The following is a 15878-nucleotide window of genomic DNA, read 5'->3' as shown; positions in this document are numbered from 1 at the left end:
AAATACTTCAAGGACCCTGTACGCGGGTTTTTACATGAGGGATACGAGAAACAAAGAAGTTAGTTAATGTTTACAAATATGACTCAACGGCGTTTTTGAAATGGGCATGATTGACGTGAAGGAGGATATCAGATGAAAGATTGTTCCAGTCGATGGTAGTCTTGACGAGAAATGATTGTAGGTGCGAGCCGGTGCGGGCGCGGGGCTTTCTGATGGCGGATGCGTTGGGAGATGCAGTGAGTTGGATTGATGGGAGAACAGTAAGGCGAAAGATGAAAAAAATGTATGATAAAGTGAACGGCTTTCAATTTTGCTCTGAATAGAGACTCGGCAGACCTGCTTTTGAGAAAGAGACAGAAAGGACGGCGCGGTTTTGCACTGATTCCAATAGACCGGTTCATCAGCCATATGCAGCATAAACGGAGTGCACACAATACCTTGCAGATGTGTAGCGGGTACCTCGCTTATCCGCAGAAATACATACATATAAATAAATACATCTTACTTCACAACAATTATGAATTATGGCGCCGTCGCTACCTTGCGGAAAGCCGAAATTTCAGATATAGCTGGCCTTACCCCAACACGAAGTTGCGCTCAGAATTTGCATTAGGTAGTAACCAAATCGTCGGCGAATTTTTTGTTGGTTTTTTTTGGAAGAGGTTTGCTAATAAAGCCCAGGTGATAGTCCAGTCCTTGCGTGGGCCACTTCTCTATTTTGTCCTTTATTTTTGGACTATTTCATTCTTTCAGCGTTATGTGCCAAATGACCCGCACTTGAACCTTACAGCTCCATTATAACACCAATAAATGACTGCATGTGTGGTTCTCCCGGAATGACAACGCAGTATGGTATCGACGGCGATATGTCGATGACGGAATGACGGATACTCCACGCAGAGTCTCCTTCGCTCGCTGTCTCTGTGAAGCGTGAAAGTACCCTTTTCTTACCGGAAACTTGATAATTGCCCCCTTCCCAACAACATTGTTGCCAGGCGGCATTCGCATGCGCCTCTCATTCTTGCGGTGTTGAGCGCATTGAATGGTTGATTAGGAGGCGCATCTGGCGACCACGGAAATGCTTGTTGAGAACTAAAGTTGCGCAAGGTGAATTTTTCTTGATGATTTCAATACTCGGCGTGGGCTTTACTTTCTGTGTTAGGCAAAACATGCATTCGTTCTCCACGGAAAAAATTTTGGGACCCTTAAGGTTCGTGTTTAAAAAGTCAACGCGATAGCTATATTCGCGCGCACACACGCATGCACGCAGGCACGCGCGCGCACGTACGCGCACACACACGCATCACACTATCGCCTTCTCAATCGCTAGCCTGCCTTCGCTTCTATGTGGAAACCTGAACTGTGCCGCAAGGAAAGCCACAGACCTGCGGCTCCTATCTTTTTTGCATCTGCCTCGAATGTGTTTGCCGTGGAGGACCAGCGCCTCGAAGAGAAGTTCTTTGGCTTATGCGTCTAGCTCTTGACAGTGGATGCTGGTAAAAGAACGGCGGACATACAGACGCACTGTTTACTGTTTCAGTCTGAATAGAAATGTCCAAGTATTGAAATCTTTAGGATGATGGCTGAACAGCAGGTGTGATGTTGTCCTTCATTCACAGCTTTTCTCTGCAGATGTGAGATACTTCCCGATACATTAGCTTTGACGCAGTGCGTATACCATACTGCTAGAGAGTATTATGCCAGGAATCGCCGATGGATCCATTCATTTCGATAGGCACTAATTGGGCAACACTAATATAAACTTGGTCCCTCTATATGTACGGACGATACATCTGCGTAGTTATATGCATTAATTCGCACGCCCTGCAGCAGAGTAAATATGGCCGGTCTTCAGAACTCTGCACGGCGCCCTAGGTTCCCCTTCCTAGCAATCATTAACACCTCGCTACACTCGCCGATTTACTCGCACGCCTAATTGTGCAATAATTATAAAGTTTACAGGCGGCGTTTTTGGATACAGAGAGCTTACGCTGCACGTTCCAAAAAATGTCCCCACGGATCTCTGCACAAAGTAGACAACTTTTCCTGTCGACCTTCAGAAAGCCAGCACAGCGATTCATACGATTTCTATGGTTGCACTGTGTGCTAGCGTGGGAGTTGCACGGGGAATCATTGTGAAATTATTAGCCTCGTCGTGGCAGCCACATTCCTACTCAGAGGTGAAGACACGCAGTCTTGCTTTGCGTGTAATCAATTCCTTCGTCATGCTTTGCTTGAAACTATCAACATCACAAGCATTACGCACCAGTGAAATCACGATATAAAGGTTCGTAAAGGAATCCTTAAGATAACCTGCCCTGTACCTATAAATTTCGTTGCCAAACTTCGATTCACTTTGTTATTTATACCCCAATCACCCTCACTCCTTACAAACACTCGATATCGGAACATTTACTAGACTCCCCTCCGTTCGCGCACAACACATTTCGTTGTGCGCATGAACCGGCACGCGCTCCCTTCGTCAACTTCTTCCTCTTCGTCCTTTTCTTCATCTTCTGCCTCGATCCCGGAACACGCGCACCACTTTGTCCGGCATGCGACGCAATAACTCTGATGGGCGAGAGAACGAGTACAGAGCGAGAGGGACAGAGATAAATCGATAATAAAAGGAAGAAAGATAAAAAAGCTAGAAAGACGGAGAAATAAATAGACAGAGATAGAAAGAGACTAAAAAATGAAGAGAGAGCAAGAGAGAGAGATAAAGAAAGAAAGAAATGCAGAGAATGAGGGAAAGAGAGAGAAAGAGACAGAAAGGAAGACGAAATGTGAAATAAAGAGAGAGAGAGAGAAAGAAAAAGAGAGAGAAATAACGATAGGAAGATCGAGAAAGAGAAGGAAATGGAGAGAAAAAGAAATAAATAAAAATAAAGAGAGGTAAAAGAGAGAGGGAATGATAAAGAAAGAGAGGAATGAAGAAAAGAAAATCAAGAGAAATAAGGCGCATCTCCCAGCTTCGCACTTCGTTCATGCTTGGCACCGCTAACGCGAGGCTGCGTTAATTTTTTTTTCGCTTTACGTGACGCTGAAGTTTGGCGCTTTCGAACGGCAACTGGTCGTGACATCCGCGCCGGGGAACTGGCCACACACACTTTAAGCCGGTTTTGAACCGGAATGCAGAGTCCTTTCACTCGGCGTCTCACAGTGAAGGAATTCTGATGAATTGCGCATAGCCGCGAGTTCTCCCGTCGTGGACGTCGTCACATGAGATGTCTTCAGTCAGTGTTACAATAAAACTTGTAGCTGGGCTAGTTGGCTCACACTTCAAATTAAAAGTGGTGCGCGCAAAATGACAAGCAGGGACACAGTAAGACGAAAACTGACAGGCGCAGGCTTTCAAATGACACTTACTTTTGACCCTCTACAATATATGCTGCTATAAAGTGTTAATGCGGCCTTGTTTGTACATACTGAACTTCGGAAAAACAACGCTAAGACGGGACATAGAAAGAAGCGACAAGACCAAGCGCAGACTAACAACGACGAGTTTTATTTCGCCGTAGCGGAATATATACTCTGAAAAAAACAAGAACAGAAATGACATCCCTTCCACGATGATTTCCGGGTAATATCATGCGAGTATAGTACATCGATTAACAATGATATTGTAAAGAACGTGCGCTAAAAATTAGGCTGTGCTATGAAACCAGTGCAAGTGGTAAGCTGAATGGCCAGAAACAGCAGCCTAAACTAAATTGCACAGATTTCAGGTATAAAGCTGATTGTGTTTTGGGGTCCCACGCAGCCTAAATTCCATCTTTATGTCGAGCAACATGATGGTTTCCTCAAATTCGTGATTTTTTTTTCTCGTACGTCTTACAAAGCTCAATGGTCGAAAATATTTTTATCGCGAAATATATTTTCCGTAGATTTAGTACCAATTGCCCAGAGATTCATAGATGGCACAATTTCAGAAATGAAAAGATGCAAACACAGAGCATTTTGGAAAAATACGTGTAGTCTGATATGGCAGAAAAATCACAGCAGTATTTTTGAGTTCTGAACACCTGAGAAAAAGCCCTTTTCTGATTGTAAAAACCGAATTGGGTATTGAAAACCTGACCGAGGCAGTCAGACTAAATTTTTTGAGAAACATCAATCGAACTGATTATGGGAAATTATGAAGGCTCCCACGTTACCAAAATGTTTTTCTCTCCGAAATATTCTAGCAATTCATTCTTTTAATGTAATAAATTAGGGTTTTAAGGTAACTTGAGTGAATGAATGAAGGAATGAATAAATTAATAATCGGTTCGACTCTCTCCACGATTTGAGCCTACCATACAGCCATACATGCATCCATCTTGCTTCTCGTGTATGGATATCAATACATGAAAACAATAACGTAGCCTACCACAGCCACAGATTGAAAGATGAATACATTCAACCTTCCCATCTAGCGCATTATGCAAGCATTAGAGGAGACGCTGGCTCGTTGCAACTCGCCTAATAAATTCTTTATTGTTCTAATCCAACTCTGCCATTTACACCTGCAGTAACGTCTGTAAAAATAAAATAAAAGCGCAGTTGTCATTGTTGCGAGTCTGTTGGGCTATCTGAATCATGGAAAAGTTCGTTGAGGGCTAGGGAATTGCGTCATTTGTTGTTCTGGCATCGTAACTGGAGCCTGAAAGGCGTTTTTCTTCGTTATTAATCCTTTATGCTATTTCCATACAAGCGCTGATACAAATGCGGGAGCTCATAAAAACAGGATAGGTGCACATTTCGAAAACAACAATCTCAAGTTTGATTGCGTGCAGGTGTGGAGAATAGTACCACGAGCTCCCTGTTCTACGCAGTAGTCGTGAACAGAGCTTGGAAGCGACATTGCGGAAAGACAAAAGCAACTTGCATGGCACCAGAAGTAGCGGCCGCTTCGTGACCAAGGCGCCTAAAAATAATATAAAGATATGCAATTTTCATTGTTGTGTGCCCAATATAAGTTCGCCCGTAGGTTTTATTAACGTTCGTTGTAAGTGCTAGAATAAAGCCGCGCTTTTCGTTGTTAATAATTGATCTTTGTTTTTTTTTATTGTCGCTGGTCAGAAAAAACTGCAAATATAAGCACGATCACTGAAGGAAACGCGAAAGCTTTGAAACTCGATGAAAAGAGTGTGTTACCGAAACAACAAGTTTAATTGCACACAGGTGCGGTGGCAGGCACGACTGATTCCCGCCGTTACACGCGGCACTCGTGGGCAGAGGTGAGAAGAGGCACGACGCAATCTCGGAAGCGTCGCCATCGACACCGGAGAGACCGGACACTTCGTCCTGAAGTTATGTGAGCACAGGCGAACCAGCAACAGTGTGAGTCTCTACTTGTTGGGTCATATTTTTTTGTATGCGTAGGGTTCCTTTGCTGTGTAGGCCAAAAAAGTCTCAGCGAAAACATTTCTGCAAGTGAGTGACTTGAACCAGCAATAGTTGTTGATAATGGGGCGATTTAGGACGCAGGCACCCAACATCATTGAAAACTTCACGACTTGCAACTTTAGGGTGATCCTTAAAAAGTGGAACGATTGGAAAATGCAGTACCCGCAGTAATAAATTGAGCTCCATTTTACGTACCAATCAGAGGCTTCCTGCGGGTAACAGTATGATTTTTCATTCGTTTAGCAGTACCGGCGAGACAAGGTCTTCAGAAATAGAGTTCAAACTGAAGAAACGGGAATTACTTAGATATATTGTGGGCATTTATCAGGCCCTTCTTCATCTGTACATTATCATCATCGCATGGTGTTCTTCATCATCTTCGCTTGTGGGGATATATCTTGAGCTTGTTCTGTGCCTCGGATGTGTTCGGTTCCCTAAGGCTCGAAGGCTTATTAAAGGCGTGTCAACTGCGACGTCACAAGTGGTGGGGGGTGCTCATCGGTTCCCCATCCTCTCCTCGCCCGCTTTACCTCCTGGAGCTTCGTTCAGGTCGCCGTTTGTGCCAGTTGTCCACCAGCATGCCGCAGGACGAACCCTCAGGCACTTCATCTACCTCTGCCGCTACGGCTCCCGCGGCTTCTCCACCTTGGATCGTCAGCGGGCCCCATCGCGATCCCCATTTATTCGCTGGACTTCGCAATGAAGATGTGGAGGATTGGCTCGACCAATACGACATCGTGAGGGCTGTGAACCATTGGGACGGTCCGCACAAGCTCCGTCACGTCTCCTTCTACCTCACAGGCGTGGCGAAGACTTGGTTTTTCAACCATCAGATCGACTTTCCCGACTGTAGCACTTTCAAAGAGCGTCTCTGACAAGTGTTTGGCACTCCAGCGGTTCGATCCGCCCTTGCGAAGAGAACACTGGACACTCGCAAACAAGAACTGGGCGAGTCTTATACCTCGTATATAGAGGATGTACTTTCCCTTTGTCGTCGCGTCAACGCTTCCATGGGAGAGTCAGACAAAGTGCGTCATCACCTGAAAGGCATCGCGACTGTCGCCTTCAATGCTTCGGCGATAAAGGACCCAGCTACAGTCGCTGATATTGTTGCTACGTGCCAGCGTCTGGACGAGCTCGAATCCGCACGGTTGCAGCCGGACACCCCTCATAACAACCCGACTGCCGATCCCTCGTTGCGCGCGATGGTCCGCGCCATCTTACGAGAAGAACTGCAGTCGCTCGGCTTTTCAACAGGTGCGGTCCCTTCTCCCGCCTCCAGTACCAGTTTGCGTGACGTTGTTAAGGAGTTGGCGGCTATGACTGGTGCTGCGTATACAGATCCTCTCATCCCAAGGCCACAACCAACATACGCGCAAGTCGCCGCAATTACCCCGGCCATCGTTCCATCGATGCCACCGAAGGCGACGCCAGCCCACCTGGCTTCAATATCCCCCAGCGCACATAACCAGCCCTACTATCCACCATGGCGCCCAACGCGACCTACCTGCTACTACTGCGGCTATCGTGGACACATCGCCCGCTTCTGTCGCAAGCGTCAGCAAGACGAGCGTCGTGGGTTTGACACTTACGAACGGGACGACTTTTCCACTGGGTCCACTTTCCAGCGCCGTCCTTCTGCAACGCTTCTCGACCGCTCTCCCTCTCCACCTGCAATGTTCTAGACGGCTCCGAGCTACCGCCCTGCCAGGCGCCGCTCGCCGTCACCCCTTCGTCGCTCGACGTCACCACTTCGACCAGCCTCTCAGTTCGCCGACCGTCACCCGGAAAACTAAATTATGCAGCTTTTGGAGGAAAAGCTGCATCTAGCGATATGAGAGAAATTCCTCCAGCACGTCCACATAATATCATATCTGTTTTGGTAGAAGGCATGGAAGTGGAAGCATTAATAGACACTGGTGCTAGTTTGTCAGTTATTCACGGTGGTTTGTGTTCGCGTCTCCGGAAAGTTACTACTCCCTACGATGGACCTACGCTGCTCGCTGCTCAAGGGCACGCCATTCGACCTTCCGCCATGTGCACTGTTCGTGTCTACATTGATGGTGTTCTGCATTATATACAATTCGCAGTGCTTAGCATATTACCAAATTCTTCATAAAACTTATTAAACCTGCCCGCACTTACGGTGCAAATGTCGCTGCGCATGCTGGCTTTCCTGCGCTCCTGCGCGTTATTGCAAGAAAGCCGGCTTCACAAATACTCGCGGGGATTGTTTTATCTAGAGATTTATTTTTACACGTGTTGTTTCAGAGGTGGGTTATTCGCGAGGAAAATGTAATATCGATATAAACAGTGCCTAATATCTTCATACGCAGCTGTGTGTACTCATCTGGCTCCGCAAGCGTCCATTCCACCTTCGCATTAACGTAGGCCTTGTTCTTCAATATCCCTCTCACCGTGGTTCTTAGGATTCCGTACACAGCTGCGTCAATAGTCAAGCGAGTCTCCACGCTTGACTTGATGGTCTTCAACACTACAGAAAATCTGAACGTTCTTCCGTGTCGCGGCAGCTGTCGCGTTATCAAAGATACCTGAGAATCTCGGAGATGGGAATGGGCGACGGCGTGTGACGGATTGGTGCCTGCGAGGACAAAGCAGCATCGCAAGAAACGCGTCAACGCACGCGGTCATTTCTGCTCGCTTCTTGCAAAGCCTTCCTAATCACACTGCTCGTAGGGTTTCCTCCGGCATGGAGCCACTTTTCAAGTTCCTCCAGAAAAGCCGGCTTACCCGAGAGGAAAAGGCTACTTGACAAGGCGAAGTCCTTGGGCGCCTCATCAAACGCGAACATTGACAGTCGACGGCGTTATTACGAGTAGCTACGTAGGCAGTAAACTGTATTTGGGTCGTAAAGAATCTTCACCCCGTTTTTAAAGGGACACGAGTGATGGAAAAAAAAATTATCCTCGCGTGATGACGCCACCATTTGACGCCATCAGATATTGCGTAACGTGACGTCGCACGATGACGTAATCACAAGACACCGTCACGTGGTCATAGATGGTCCGATCATGGAGACAGTGCAAAATCAGGTGCAGAACGTTTCCACTACCTCTGATTCAAGAGGGAGTGAAAAGCACTTAATGTGCAGAAAGCATCAGAAGGGGGCGAGGGAGGATCCGTACATCGACTCGGAGGATGGCTTTTGCCTTCGAATCGTCTTAGGAGATTGCGTAAGGGACACTGTGAGCTTTTATACGGAAAGCTAAATTCTTGAGGCATTTCACGCAACCCAATTTTAGCTTGTTCCGCTTTCTTTTTCTCGATGTAGCCGCAAGTTTTCCTGTGCATTTACTTTAAATCATTCTAATGTTCGAAAATACTTTGATGTGAAGAAGAATTGTATTGACCTGAGTTCACTATGCTTGGTTTTGGCTGCAACATGCAGAGTTAAGCGAGAGCCTTCGAATTCGCATTCACACCTCTCACCATCTGCGTGGAAAAAGGTCACGTCTAGCACATGCACAAAGGACAGAGGTGCAAGCTTCGCTGTAGTATGCATGCAGCTTCTCGGCATACATACTTGAACAACCTAAGTACACATGGAACATTAGACTTCGAACATACACCACATAGGGAAGGGATATAAAAGTTGCGTTGACCTGGTTAGCTTGCTGCTTGTGAGCATGAAACACACGAATAGATCATGAATTGAACTGAACACATGAATAGACCATAGAGGTATGTAGCTTCTTAGTAAATACATACTTGATGATTATTTCTTCGAAACTAAGACATCAAACACACAGTTCATACGAAAGCGATATAACAATAGTCTTGACCTCAGTTGTCTTTTGTTGCTTTGCATACGTTATTGAGCGCCTATACCTTCCGCGCATACGCACTTTTGTGTATTTATTTAATTATTTATTTATTTAGTCATTCAATATTTTATATCTTTATTTATTAAAAATACTTCAAGGACCCTGTACGCGGGGTATTACATGAGTGATGCGAGAAAAAAAGAACTTAGTTAATGTTTACAAATATGACTCAATGGCGTTTTTGAAATGGGCATGATTGACGTGAAGGAGGATATCAGATGAAAGATTGTTCCAGTCGATGGTAGTCTTGACAAGAAATGATTGTAGGTGCGAGCCGGTGCGGGCGCGGGGCTTTCTGACAGCGGATGCGTTGAGAGATGCGGTGAGTTGGATTGATGGGAGAACAGTTAGGCGACACATGAAAAAAATGTATGATAAAGTGAACGCCTTTCAATTTTGCTCTGAATAGAGACTCGGCAGACCTCCTTTTGAGAAAGAGAGAGAAAGGACGGCACGGTTTTGCGCTGATTCGAATAGACCGGTTCATCAGCCATATGCAGCATAAACGGAGTGCACAAAATACCTTGCAGATGTGTAGCGGGTACCTCGCTTATCCGCAGAAGTACATACATATAAATAAATACATCTTACTTCGCAATTATGAATTATGGCGCCGTCACCACCTTGCGAAAAGCCGAAACTTCAGATAGAGCTGACTTTACCCCAACACGAAGCTGCGCTCAGAATTCGCATTAGGTAGTAACCAAATCGTCGGCGAATTTTTTTTATTGTTTTTTTGGAAGAAGTTTGCTAATAAAGCCCAGGTGATAGTCCAGTCATTGTGTGGGCCACCTCTCTATTTTGTCCCTTATTTTTGGACTATTTCATTCTTTCAGCGTTATGTGCCAAATGACCCGCACTTGAACCTTACAGCTCCATTATAACAATAATAAATGACTGCATATGTGGTTCTCCCGGAACGACAACGCAGTATGGTATCGACGGCGATATGTCGATCACGGAATGACGGATACTCCACGCAGAGTCTCCTTCGCGCGCTGTCTATGTGAAGCGTGAACGTACCCTTTTCTTACCGGAAACTCGATAATTGCCCCCTTCCCAACAACGTTGTTGCCAGGCGGCATTCGCATGCGCCTCTCATTCTTGCGGTGTTGAGCGCATTGAATGGTTGATTAGGAGCCGCATCTGGCGACCACGGAAATGCTTGTTGAGAACTAAATTTGCGCAAGGTGAATTTTTCTTGATGATTTCAATACTCGGCGTGGCCTTTACTTTCTGTGTTAGGCAAAACATGCATTGGTTCTCCACGGAAAAAATTTTGGGACCCTTAAGGTTCGTCTTTAAAAAGTCAACGCGATAGCTATATTCGCGCGCGCACACACGCGTGCACGCAGGCACGCGCGCGCACGTACGCGCACACACACGCATCACACTATCGCCTTCTCAATCGCTAGCCTGCCTTCGCTTCTATGTGGAAACCTAAACTGTACCGCAAGGAAAGCCAAAGCCCTGCGGCTCCTATCTTTAATTGCATCTGCCTCGAATGTGTTCGCCATGGAGGACCAGCGCCTCGAAGAGAAGTTCTTTGGCTTATGCGTCTAGCTCTTGACAGTGGATGCTGGTAAAAGAACGGCGGACATACAGGCACACTGTTTACTGTTTCAGTCTGAATAGAAATGTCCAAGTATTGAAATCTTTAGGATGATGGCTGAACAGCAGGTGTGATGTTGTCCTTCATTCACAGCTTTTCTCTGCAGATGTGAGATACTTCCCGATGCATTAGCTTTGACGCAGTGCGTATACCATACTGCTAGAGAGTATTATGCCAGGAATCGCCGATGGATCCGTTCATTTTGAATAGGCTATAATTGGCCAGCACTAATATAAACGTGGTCCTTCTATATGTAGAGACGGTACATCTGCGTAGTTATATGCATTAATTCGCACGCCCTGCACCAGAGTAAATATGGCCGGTCTTCAGAACTCTGCACGGCGCCCTAGGTTCCCCTTCCTTGCAATCATTAACACCTCGCTACACTCGCCGATTTACTCGCACGCCTAATTGTGCAATAATTATAAGGTTTGCAGGCGGCGTCTTTGGTTACCGCTGTCCCATACAGAGAGCTTACGCTGCACGTTCCAAAAAATGTCCCCACGGATCTCTGCACAAAGTAGACAACTTTTCCTGTCGACCTTCAGAAAGCCAGCACAGCGATTCATACGATTCCTATGGTTGCACTGTGGGCTAGCGTGGGAGTTGCACGGGGAATCATTGTGAAATTATTAGCCTCGTCGTGGCAGCCACATTCCTACTCAGAGGTGAAGAGACGCAGTCTTGCTTTACGTGTAATCAATTCCTTCGTGATGCTTTGCTTGAAACTATCAACATCACAAGCATTACGCACCAGTGAAATCACGATATAAAGGTTCGTAAAGAATCCTTAAGATAACCTGCCCTGTACCTATAAATTTCGTCGCCAAACTGCGATTCACTTTGTTCTTTATATCCCAATCACCCTCACTCCTTACAAACACTCGATATCGGAACATTTACTAGACTCCGCTCCGTTCGCGCAGAACACATTTCGTTGCAAACGAATCCCTTAACCTTAACAAAAAATACGCAAATTGAGGCGGCAATGTCCATACTGCAATCTGAATGTTCCACTCCACAGGAACGAAATATCTCTATCCCTAACTTCAGGTCAAACCACTGACAAATCTTTATGCACAAAAGCAGGTGATTCTTACGGCACTCTTGCGTGCACGAAATCAGCCGAGCGCAATCTCGTGGCATTTTGCAGCGGACCTGTTGTCACTATAGCGTGCAGAGCCGACAGAAAGCTAACACCAGCATGAACCGGCACGCCCTCCCTCCGTCAACTTCTTCCTCTTCGTCCTTTTCTTCATCTTCTGCCTCGATCCGGAAACACGCGCACCACTTTGTCCGGCATGCGACGCAATAACTCTGATGGGTGAGAGAACGAGTACAGAGCGAGATGGACAGAGATAAATCGATAATAAGAAAAGGAAGAAACATAAAAAAGCTAGAAAGACGGAGAAATAAATAGACAGAGATAGAAAGAGACTAAAGAATGAAGAGAGAGCAATACAGAGAGATAAAGAAAGAAAGAAATGCAGAGAATGAGGGAAAGAGAGAGAAAGAGCGACAAAGGAAGACGAAATGTGAAATAAAGAGAGAAAGAGACAAAGAAAAAGAGAGAGAAATAACGATAGGAAGATCGAGAAAGAGAAGGAAACCGAGAAAGAAATAAATAAAAATAAAGAGATGTGAAAGAGAGAGAGAATGATAAAGAAATAGAGGAATGAAGAAAGAAAAAAAACTCAAGAGAAATAAGGCACATCTCCCAGCTTCGCACTTCGTGCAGGCTTGGCACCACTAACGAGAGGCTGCGTTATTTTTTTTTTCTCTCTTTACGTGACGCTGACGTTTGGCGCTTTCGAACTGCAACTGGTCGTGACATCCGCGCCGGGGAACTGGCCACAAACACTTTAACGCTAGTTTTGAGCCGGAACGCAGAGTACCTTCACTCGGTGTCTCACAGTGAAGGAATTCTGATGAATTGCGCATAGCCGCGAGTTCTCCCGTCGTGGACGTCGTCACATGAGATGTCTTCAGTCAGTGTTACAATAAAACTTGTAGCTGGGCTAGTTGGCTCACACTTCAAATTAAAAGTGGTGCGCGCAAAATGACAAGCAGGGACACAGTAAGACGAAAACTGACAGGCGCAGGCTTTCAAATGACACTTACTTTTGACCCTCTACAATATATGCTGCTATAAAGTGTTAATGCGGCCTTGTTTGTACATACTGAACTTCGGAAAAACAACGCTAAGACGGGACATAGAAAGAAGCGACAAGACCAAGCGCAGACTAACAACGACGAGTTTTATTTCGCCGTAGCGGAATATATACTCTGAAAAAAACAAGAACAGAAATGACATCCCTTCCACGATGATTTCCGGGTAATATCATGCGAGTATAGTATATCGATTAACAATGATATTGTAAAGAACCTGCGTTAAAAATTAGGCTGTGCTTACCACAATTACCAGTGCAAGTGGTAAGCTGAATGGCCAGAAACAGCAGCCTAAACTAAATTGCACAGATTTCAGGTATAAAGCTGATTGTGTTTTGGGGTCCCACGCAGCCTAAATTCCATCTTTATGTCGAGCAACATGATGGTTTCCTCAAATTCGTGATTTTTTTTCTCGTACGTCTTACAAAGCTCAATGGTCGAAAATATTTTTATCGCGAAATATATTTTCCGTAGATTTAGTACCAATTGCCCAGAGATTCATAGGTGGCACAATCTCAGAAATGAAAAGATGCAAACATAGAGCATTTTGGAAAAATACGTGTAGTCTGATATATCAGAAAAATCACAGCAGTATTTTTGAGTTCTGAACACCTGAGAAAAAGCCCTTTTCTAATTGTAAAAACCGAATTTGGTATTGAAAACCTGACCGAGGCAGTCAGACTAAATTTTTTGAGAAACATCACTCGGACTGATTATGGGAAATTATGAAGGCTCCCACGTTACCAAAATGTTTTTCTCTCCGAAATATTGTAGCAATTCATTCTTTTAATGTAATAAATTAGGGTTTTAGGGCAACTTGAGTGAATGAATGAAGGAGTGAATAAATGAACAATCGGTTCGACTCTCTCCACGATTTGAGCCTAACGTACAGCCATACATGCATCCAACTTTCTTCTTGTGTATGGATACCAATACATGAGAATAACACTTTAGCCTACCACAGACACACAATGAAAGATGAATGCATTCAACCTTCCCATCTAGCGCATTATGCAAGCATTAGAGGAGACGCTGGCTCGTTGCAACTCGCCTAATAAATTGTTTATTGTTCTCATCCGACTCTGCCATTTACACCTGCAGTAACGTCTGTAAAAATAAAATAAAAGTGCAGTTGAAATTGTTGCGAGTCTGTTGGGCTATCTGAATTATGGAAAAGTTCGTTGAGGGCTAGGGAATTGCGTCATTTGTTGTTCTGGACATTCGTCGTAACTGGAGCCTGAAAGGCGTTTTTCTTCGTTATTAATCCTTTATGCTATTTCCATACAAGCGCTGATACAAATACGGGAGCTCATAAAAACAGGATAGGTGCACATTTCGAAAACAACAATCTCAAGTTTGATTGCGCGCAGGTGCGGAGAATTGTACCACGAGCTCCCTGCTCTACGCAGCAGTCGTAAACAGAGCTTGGAAGCGACATGGCGGAAACACAAAAGCAACTTGCATGGCACCAGAAGTAGCGGCCGCTTCGTGACCAAGGCGCCTAAAAATAATATAAACATATAAAATTTTCATTGTTGTGTGCCCAATATAAGTTCACCCGTAGGTTTTGTTAACGTTCGTTGTAAGTGCTAGAATAAAGCCGCGCTTTTCGTTGTTATTAATTGATCTTTGTTTTTTTTTTACTATCGCTTGTCGGCAAAAAGCTGCAAATTGAAGCACGATCACTGAAGTAAACATGAAAGCTTTGAAACTCGATGAAAAGAGTGTGTTGCCGAAACAACAAGTTTAATTGCACACAGGTGCGGCGGCAGGCACGACTGATTCCCGCCGTTACACGCGGCACTCGTGGGCAGAGATGAGAAGAGGCCTGACGCAATCACGGAAGCATCTCGATCGACACCGGACAGGCCGGACACTTTGTCCTGAAATTGTGTGGCTACAGGCGAACCAGAAACATTGTGAGTACCTACATGTTGCGCCATATTTTCTCGTAGGGTTCCTTTGGTGAGTGGGCCGAAAAATTCTCACCGAAAACATTTCTGCAAGTGACCGACTTGAACTCGCTGTAGTTGTTCATAATGGGACGATTTAGGACGCCGGAACACAAGATCATTGAAAACTTCAGGCTTTGCAACTTTAGAGTAATCCTTAAAAAGTAGAACAGTAGGAAAATACAGTACCCGCAGATCTAAATAGAGCTCTATCTTGGGTACCAATAAGAGGCTTTCTACGGGTAACAGTATGATTTTTCATTCGTTTAGATGTACTAGCAGGACAAGGGCTTCAGAAGTACAGTTGAAACTGCAAAAACGGGAATTACTTATATTATATTACGAAATTACACATAAAACTTATTTAAACTGCCCGCACTTACGGTGCAAATGTCGCTGCGCATGCTGGCTTTCCTGCGCTCCTGCTCGTTATTGCCAGGAAGCCGGCTTCAGTAATACTCGCGGGGATTGTTTCATCTGGCGTCTTTTTTTTTTTGCACGGGTTGTTTCAGAGGTGGGTTATTCACGAGGAAAATGTAATATCGATGTAAACAGTGCCTAATATCTTCATACGCAGCTGTGCGTACTCATCTGGCTCCGGAAGCGTCTATTCCACCTTCGCACCAAGGAAAACCTCCTTGCTTCGCACCAAGAGGTTAAAAAAACTTGCTGGAGTGGCGATTATTGCGCAATAGTGAAGCCGTGCCCACCAAAAGATGGCGGCTGCGCCCGCCATCTTAGTAGGGGCATGATAAACCATCGGCTTTTGGCGAATGAAAGCGAGCGTTTTCCACGCACGCCAGACGATTTCAATGCGGCAACATTTACGGGTCAGATACTGCTCCAAGTGTGTCCTTGTGTTACTAGTCTTCGTAAACAAGCCTCAAAGTCATGGCAAACATTATTGGA

Source organism: Rhipicephalus sanguineus, chromosome 9 (assembly GCF_013339695.2).
Source record: "Rhipicephalus sanguineus isolate Rsan-2018 chromosome 9, BIME_Rsan_1.4, whole genome shotgun sequence".
Taxonomy (NCBI): domain Eukaryota; kingdom Metazoa; phylum Arthropoda; class Arachnida; order Ixodida; family Ixodidae; genus Rhipicephalus; species Rhipicephalus sanguineus.
The sequence above is the reverse complement of the archived record's forward strand: the minus strand, read 5'-3'. Positions refer to the sequence as shown.